The sequence below is a fragment of the Cololabis saira genome, chromosome 15, assembly GCF_033807715.1.
Source record: "Cololabis saira isolate AMF1-May2022 chromosome 15, fColSai1.1, whole genome shotgun sequence".
In the NCBI taxonomy this organism is placed as follows: Eukaryota; Metazoa; Chordata; class Actinopteri; order Beloniformes; family Belonidae; genus Cololabis; species Cololabis saira.
Window position 1 is genome coordinate 40,568,492 of NC_084601.1, and position 9,280 is coordinate 40,577,771.

A 9,280-nucleotide genomic window follows, 5' to 3' on the forward strand; every position below is an offset into this window, starting at 1 on the left:
GGGCCGACGCATTGTTTTGATCATAGTCTCGATCTCGTTCTCACCTACGGTGTTGAAACTGATGATCTGTTGGTGTCACCTGTTAACTCCCTTTTATCCGACCATTATTTAATAACGTTTGAATTGAATGTTGTTGATGTTGAAGTGCAGGGCAGGAGGAATTATTTTAGCAGATGTTTGTCTGATGAAGCTATTGCTAAATTTAAGGAGACCATTGCTCGTCTTGTGACAGTGGAAAATAGTGAAGCCTCTACTGAAGCAATAGAGGCCAGTGACCTGGGTTCTACCTCTGATGTTGATTTTCTTGTTAGTAACACTGCTGATCTGTTGCACTCAGCTTTAGATGAAGTTGCTCCTTTGAAAAGGAGGGTTTCTAGCCACAGGAGCTTAACTCCCTGGTACAATTCAGATATTTGCATGTTGAAACAAAGCGTGCGTAAAATAGAAAGGAAGTGGCACTCTTGTAAGTCTGTAGACTCTTATCGTGAATGGAAAGATATTCTAATAGTATATAAAAAAGCCATTCGCAAAGCAAGAACAGCTTATTATTCAACGTTGATAGAGGATAACAAAAGTAACCCACGTTTTCTGTTCAGCACTGTAGCCAGGCTGACAAAGAGTCACAGCTCTGTGGAGCCGTGTATTCCTGCAGCTCTCAGTAGTGAGGACTTTATGAGCTTCTTTAACAGTAAAATCACGAGAATTAGAGAAGAAATCAACCAGCCGGTTGTGGGCGTTTCTTCAGCTTTAGCGACTTCCCTAGGCTCTGACTTGTCTCTAGACTGTTTTGATCCTATAGACCTCCCTGAGCTGACTTCATTCGTTAATAGAGCTAAGTTAACCACATGTATGTTAGACCCCATCCCGACTCCACTATTCAAAAATGTTTTTTCTCTTATTGGTGTGACAATACTGGACCAAATCAACCTATCCCTAAGCTTAGGATATGTACCACAGGTTTTCAAAGTGGCAGTAATTAAACCTTTACTTAAAAAACCTTCCCTTGACCCAGACACCTTAGCTGATTATAGACCAATTTCTAACCTTCCATTTGTATCTAAAATTCTGGAAAAGGCAGTTTCAAGCCAGTTATGTGACTATTTGTATAGAAATTATCTGTTTGAAGTCTTTCAGTCAGGGTTCAGAATGCATCATAGCACAGAGACAGCACTGGTTCGAGTTACGAATGACCTTCTTATGGCCTCAGATAAGGGATTAGTGTCCATACTGGTTCTACTGGACCTCAGTGCTGCTTTTGACACTGTTGATCATGTCATTTTACTGCACAGGTTATAGCATGTTGTTGGGATTAAAGGGACAGCTCTACGTTGGTTTAAATCATATCTATCTGACAGGTTCCAGTTTGTTCATGTACATGAGGTTTCTTCAGAACAGTCCAGGGTCTGTTATGGTGTTCCGCAGGGTTCAGTGCTAGGGCCAATCTTGTTTAGTTTATACATGCAGCCGTTGGGAAGTATAATCCAGAATCACGGCATACACTTTCATTGTTATGCTGATGATACACAGCTCTACTTGTCTATGAAGCCGGATGAAACAGAACCGTTAGTTAAACTTCAGGCATGTCTTAGGGACATCAAGGACTGGATGTCCAGAAATTTCTTGCTTCTAAATTCAGATAAAACAGAGGTTATCATTCTTGGTCCAGAGCATCTTAGGAAGGGACTAGATGGTGTTGCGATGGCTTCCAGTGCAACTGTGAGAAACCTTGGTGTTGTTTTTGATCAGGATTTGTCGTTTAAACCATATGTTAATCAGGTTTGTAAAATAGCGTTTTTCCATCTCCGTAATATTGCAAAAATTAGGAAAATCCTCTCGCAGAGGGATGCAGAAAAACTAGTTCATGTGTTTGTATCTTCTAGACTGGATTACTGTAATGTGTTGTTAGCAGGATGTCCAAGTAATTTGCTGAATAGGCTCCAGCTGATCCAGAATGCAGCAGCACGAGTACTGACAGGAATCAGCAGGAGAGACCACGTCTCTCCAGTGTTAGCGTCGCTCCATTGGCTACCTGTAAAATTCAGAATTCAATTTAAAATTTTATTACTTGCATATAAAGCCCAAAACGGCTTAGCTCCGCAGTATTTACAAGACCTGATAGTGCCTTATGTTCCTGGCCGAGCTCTCCGCTCCCAGGGTGCAGGTTTACTCGTAGTTCCTAGAGTATCTAAATGTAGATTTGGAGGGCGGGCATTCTGCTATCAGGCACCATTACTATGGAACCAACTTCCAATCTGGGTTAAGGGGGCTGACACCACCTCCACCTTTAAAACTAAACTTAAAACATTTCTGTTTAGTAAAGCCTATAGTTAGTGTTTAGTAAACCTCTAGCTGGTGTTGGTAAATCTCTAGGTAGTGTAAATTTTAGTGTGTTAGAGTCAGTAGTCATAGTTGCAGCTATAGAACAAGACTATAATAGTTAGTCTCAAATATAGCTTCGCGGTAGATATGCTGCTATAGGCTTATGCTGCAGGGGGGCACCGACATGATCCGCTGGGCGGTGCCTCTCACCCTTCTTCTCCTCTCCTTTTCCCTGCCTCTCTTCTCCATTACCATTTTTATTTATTATAAATATCTCATAGCTATCATTTTTGTCCATCGTTCCTGTAGTTTCTTGTGCCGGCCCCCCTTTTTTCTCTTTTGTGTATGTTTGCAGGCCGGAGCCTCGGGAGCTGCGTTCTGGCCTGTGTTCCTGGCCCTACCCCCCCTCCCCCCCCTCTGGTCATCCCATTGCTTCTTCCACCTGCCTACGTGGATGTCTGCTGTTGCTGCTTCCGCCTGCCTGCACCCCCCCCCCCCCCCCCCCCTCTGGTCATCCCGCTGCTGCTTCCACCTGCCTGCTGTGTGCTGCTGACGCCCCCCCCCCCTCTGGTCATCCCGCTGCTGCTTCCACCTGCCTGCTGTGCTGTCGACGTCCCTGACCCCCAGTCTGGCCCTCGGCAGGAGGGTCCCCCCTTATGAGCCTGGTCCTGCTCAAGGTTTCTTCCCTCCTAAAGGGGAGTTTTTCCTTGCCACTATTTGGCTTAAGGCTTTTCTCCCACTATGGGAGTTTTTACCTGCCATTGTTTATATAATAATTGCTCGGGGGTTTATGTTTATGTTTATGTTCATGTTCTGGATCTCTGGAAAGCGTCTAGAGACAACATCTGTTGTATTAGACGCTATATAAATAAAATTGAATTGAATTGAATTGAAATACTGATCACATTTGATGTCTTTCCTCACTGGAAATCGTCATATGTTTAACAAGGGCACTTTCTGGACAGTCGCTGTGGATTAAATGGTGACTCTTTCATTATTTTATTAATCAACCTTTTAGTCTTTAAGATCTTATGCTCTTGTGACAAAAGAACACTGCCAATTACTGGTCCCTTTTACTAGAACAAATATACCTGGTCCCTGGAAAACCTTGTTTTTTTCTGTACTTTAAACTGTTATTTCACCTCTTAATTTTATATAAATATATGTATTTAAAAGCAGTGCATCAACCTGCGAAGTCCTTCCCCAGCGTCAGCAAGGGGATAGTGCAAAATAAGAGGCATCATTAGAAATAATAATACAGTAATATTATCAGAGTATGACACACTATAAACAGTACTGGTATATACAATAATAAGAAAAATAAATAAGAAATACTGGTATATAAAAAATAAAAGACGGATATTTACAAATGGATATTTACATAATTGCACATTATTACATAAAGGCCTATTTCGTGTATTTTTGTGTTGCTTTTTGGCCTACTGAGCATTAATAACATTTAAATGAATATTCATTTAAATGAATATTCAGTTTTATAATCGCAGTGCTTCCAGAAAATATTAATTCACTACAGAGCGCTCTCCATGGTACACGGCCCCAGCTTTTTGGGGCTTTTTTTGTGTGTCTTTTTAATAATTCAGCTTTCAGCTAGGAGGCTGAAATTCTAGACTCTGTATCTCATAGAAAAAAAAGACACGAAATGGGTCTCACTTTTTCACATTTCACAAATGGGCTTCATTTTTTCACACACCGGTTGTCAGCTCTGCCGACAACCGGTCCTGTGTGGTTCGTGGGGGTCTGTGTCTCTACAGAGCTTTGTGACATTTCGGGTAAAACCTTCTTCTGAATCATATGTGTAAAACATCCCCAGGGTCCGGTCCCGGGTCTCCTGGTCCGGTCCTGGGTCTCTGAGTCCGGTCCCTGGTGTCCGGGTCCGGCTACGGGTCTCTGTGGGGGACTGCGGGACCCTCTCCCAGGCCGGGGTCCCCTCCAGTAGTCCACTGGCCTATTCAGTTTTATAATCGCAGTGCTTCCAGAAAATATGAATTCACGGGCTACAGAGCGCTCTCCATGGTACACGGCCCCAGCCTCCTCTTCTCTCCCACCAGCCCACACACACAAAGTGTGTAACAACATCGTTCCATATAAAAGAAACTAAACTTTGTACTTTTTTAAAGAAAGATATTGGTGATTTCTTATTTCTCAGACGTCAAAGACACTGAGGCAGTTCAAATTAAAACCACTTTAATATAACACTTTAAACATTGAAATAAAAACACTACAAATGACAGTCCCAAAATTACTAAGACAAATGTACAAATGAAAATGCAGTCCAGTATAGGATGTTGGTTCACTCATCCAACCACTCGAGTGCTGCTCCTTCTCCAGCAAATGACTTTCTCTGTACGCGATAGTGGAAATAAAGTTCTTCATCCACTGCAATGTCTTTTGTGGCCTTAAACAGAAAATGTCCCTCTCCCCTTCCTCAAACTTCATCTTCACATGGAAGGGCTTGACGTTTATTTCTTTTTCTTGGAGTGGTTGATCCTCCTCCCGACCGTGTCCACCTCTGCATGGCACTCACATGGGAAGGTCTGCGCGTCGATACAAAAGTCCGAGCCAAAGAACATGTAGCCCATTTCATCAGACTGCTCCTTCAACATCTTTTGTCCCTCGGCTTTGGAGATCCTCTTCCCGTGGTAGTCACAGAGGATGGAGCCTTGGGGAAACACGCGGGTGGCAACCACTCCTGCAATCAAAAAGACAGGATATTAATGGGCTTGTTCAATTACATGAGTATATTCATATTAGAAAATAACTTTGCTTACAAGACATTTGTACAAACCTTTTCCTTTCTCGCCCCCAAAATCCTTAATGACCAGACATGGCCACTTCTGTTTTGTCATCATCTTCATTAGTCTCTTATCGCTCTCCACCTGGATCTTCTTCGGTGGTGTCCATTTGCCCTGAACCGCTTCAAGAGTAGGATGATTGGTTTCCCATCCCTCCTGCCTGATCATTTTGTCCACCCTGCGCTCAGACGGAGGACCTCTTGTAAATTTTGCTGTCAAAGAAAAAACATTTAAATGAATATTCAGTTTTATAATCGCAGTGCTTCCAGAACACATGAATTCAGATTAACACTGATTGAGTATTCACACTTACACGTGATATATTCTGCCCGCAGGGCACGTTGCTGAGTCTTCCACTTGTCATATAAGGTTTTTTCACTTCGTCGTCGAGACGCTGTTTTTTGCTGGGACCACTGGCATTCAGGGTGACTGGAAAGCTGTTCACAAATGTGTTGAAGTCTTCTCCTTCCCCAGCGTCCTCCTCACTCCCACCGGCCTCTTCCTCTCTGCTCCTCTTCTGTCCCTGAGCAGAACCCTGCTGGCTGGATTCGTCAGGAGGGGAGCTGCAAGATTGATATGATTTCCAGGTTAAACAGTGACAAACAGATGGACAGACCTCTGCATGCGCTGTGAGAGACAGAATACTTGAATGTTGTGTGTTTCAGATGACAACACATACCCTGCCAAGGTGCTGAGCAGATTGCTTGTGGTCACTATGGCATTCATGGTCTTCATCCGGTAGTGCTGGTTGGCCACAGTTGTTGAGTGGGCCATGTAGTGCGCCACACCAGCTTTCTGCTCGTCGGTGAAGCACTCGCTGGACTCAGTTTCAACGGACCTCCTGACGGTTTGGCTGGTCACGTTCGGGAGATTGTAGCTGCAATGGAGCAGAAATATCAAATGACACTCCGACTCGCACAATTAATTCTTTCAGTTTTTCTTCTAAACAGGTCAATACTTACTGTGTATGCAGACGGCTGATGTCATTAGTGACTGATCTTATTTTGTTCCCTTGTGCGTTAACAAAAAACTTGTCCTTGTTGTCTGTACTGCGAGCGATGTGCTCAGGCCGGACCCAGACGTAATATGCATCCAGCATCTGTGGAGAAAATAAATAATCTTATAAAAAAATGTATCATTTATCATATGTGTCACGTTAATTACTTCCTTTAGTTATCTTAATGGCCCTCCTTCAGCTGCTGCTGCTGTCTGATTCAGCAGAAACACTGTATTCTTGTGTTTGTAACACAGAACATCTACAGCCTGCTCTGAGTTTGTTTACTTTGTTTACATGAAATCATTAGTTATTGTTTCAAACTGTTAGAAAACTTACCGCTGCCTCTTCTGAATCCAAGGCAAACGATGCAATCTGCATGGTGGCGGTCTTGTGGTCTTTGACGGGGGGGGTATTTGCCGTCGCACTCCTTCTTCTGCACCCACTCCGTTGCCTGAAAAGCAGTGAAGGATACAAAGTGAATTCGTGACATGAACACAGATCCTGGTGTGTGTGTGTGTGTGTGTGTGTGTGTGTGTGTGTGTGTGTGTGTGTGTGTGTGTGTGTGTGTGTGTGTGGTTGTGTGTGTGTGTGTGTGTGAGAGTGAATGAATGAATGAATGAATGAATGAATGAATGAATGAATGAATGAATGAATGAATGAATGAATGAATTTTATTTTTGTGTCATGTCCGAAGACCCATCCCTTTACGGGATTATAAGACACAAGAAACAGAAAGTCATCAAATACACAATATCACACACACTTAATTGGGAGCTGCACAATGTACACCGGAAAAAAAAACAAATAAATAAATAAATAAATCAAAAACCAGAATGTATATTCTTACATATATGTTACTTTTCTTCGCCTATCCCATACTTTCTCCAAATAGTCAGCAAGTGCAAATATTTTATGATCAAAAATCCATTTGAGTCTCTCAGCATCGCTTACCCACATCAAATCCAAATTCTTACATCTATCAAATAATTTTTGACGCAGCTCATGATACAGAGGGCAATAAAATAAAAACATGTGTGTGTGTGTGTGTGTGTGTGTGAAATAGAGAGAAAGAGAGCACTGACTTCTATTGAATTGTGCTACACTGTTAGAGAAAAGTACTTACTGTCATTCCTTCCACTGCTCCTGGTCTCTGGTAGTGTTTCAGTACCAGGATGGCTTCACAGAAGTACCTGAAGTTTGTCTTTTCCTCTGATCCAACGTGCTCTTTCTGCAGAAGCTTGGCAAACACTCCTTGCATGTCTGTCTTGGCCACACGCAGGACTTTCTGACAGGTACGGACGCTTGGCAGCCCTCTTTGGAAGCGGTCGTACCTAAAATGATAAACAAGAAAACAGCAGAGAAATGAGTACCACAGTACCACCAACAGGGAAGAAATCATTAAAGAAAAATTAATAGTGAGCCAATTAGAACAGACCTGGTGCTACAAGTTGCCTTTGTGTTTGATTTGGCCACTGGCTTTCTGAGGTTCCTCAGGAGGTCAATGTATGAACCGCATCGTCTTTTGAAGTCTGGGTCTTGGATGTTTTGATAAGTGCTCAAATAATTTACAAATCGTAGCATGTTCTTGATATAATTGAGTATTGTTGCTGGACTCAGTTTTGCAGCCTTTAGGGACTTCATGTAGTCCATGGTCTCTGTACTTTTGTCCAAGAAGTCAGTGTTGACTTCATGTCCGGTAGGCTGGAGGAATCTGATCATCCTGCAAACATTATCCACCTGGTGAAAGATGAGGACAAGAATTGTTAAATGATAGAGTTAGAAGGGAAAGCTGACCGCATGCACGCACGCACACACACGCACGCACGCACGTCGGTGAAGCACTCGCTGGACTCTGTTTCAACGGACCTCCTGATGGTTTGGCTGGTCACGTTCGGGAGATTGTAGCTGCAATGGAGCAGAAATATCAAATGACACTCCGACTCGCACAATTAATTCTTTCCGTTTTTCTAAACAGGTCAATACTTACTGTGTATGCAGACGGCTGAGGTCATTAGTGACTGATCTTAATTTGTTCCCTTTCGTATTTACAAAAAACTTGTCTTTGTCGTCTGTACTGCGAACGATGTGCTCAGCCCGGACCCAGACGTAATATGCATCCAGCATCTGTGGAGAAAATAAATAATCTTATAAAAAAATGTATCATTTATCATATGTGTCACGTTAATTACTGCCTTTAGTTATCTTAATGGCCCTCCTTCAGCTGCTGCTGCCGCCTGATTCAGCAGAAACACTGTATTCTTGTGTTTGTAACACAGAACATCTGCAGCCTGCTCTCACCCTCTGCCTCTAGTTCCCCACAGCCTGCTCTGAGTTTGTTTACATGAAATCATTAGTTATTGTTTCAGCCTGTTAGAAAACTTACCGCTGCATCTTCTGCATCCAAAGCAAACGATGCAATCTGCATGGTGGCAGTCTTGTGGTCTTTGACTCCAACACAGAATTTTCCGTCGCACTCCCTCTTCTGCACCCACTCCGTTGCCTGAAAAGCAGTGAAGGATAAAGTGTGAATTAGTGACATGAACACAGATCCTGGTCAGAACTTCTGTGTGTGTGTGTGTGTGTGTGTGTGTGTGTGTGTGTGTGTGTGTGTGTGTGTGTGTGTGTGTGTGTGTGTGTGTGTGTGCGCGTGCGCGTGCGCGTGCGCGTGTGCGTGTGAAATAGAGAGAAAGAGAGCACTGACTTCTATTGAATTGTGCTACACTGTTAGAGAAAAGTACTTACTGTCATTCCTTCCACTGCTCCTGGTCTCTGGTAGTGTTTCAGTACCAGGATGGCTTCACAGAAGTACCTGAAGTGGGTCTTTTCCTCTGATCCAACGTGCTCTTTTTGAAGAAGCTTGGCAAACACTCCTTGCATGTCTGTCTTGGCCACACGCAGGACTTTCTGACAGGTACGGACGCTTGGCAGCCCTCTTTGGAAGCGGTAGTACCTAAAATGATAACCAAGAAAACAGCAGAGAAATGAGTACCACAGTACCACCAACAGGGAAGAAATCATTAAAGAAAAATTAATAGTGAGCCGATTAGAACAGACCTGGTGCTACAAGTTGCCTTGGTGTTTGATTTGGCCACTGGCTTTCTGAGGTTCCTCAGGAGGTCGATGTATGAGCCGCATCGTCTTTTGAAGTCTG

General features: G+C 43.2%; 1 long non-coding RNA gene across 1 annotated transcript; it reads right to left on the reverse strand.

The window, feature by feature from the left end:
• Positions 1–7,829: 7,829 nt before the first annotated feature.
• On the reverse strand, positions 7,830–8,185 carry LOC133460793 (uncharacterized). Its single transcript, XR_009784160.1, has 3 exons — positions 8,117–8,185; positions 7,955–8,034; positions 7,830–7,866 (listed from the first exon to the last, which is right to left on the reverse strand). It is a non-coding gene; the product is annotated as an uncharacterized LOC133460793 (long non-coding RNA).
• Positions 8,186–9,280: the final 1,095 nt, after the last annotated feature.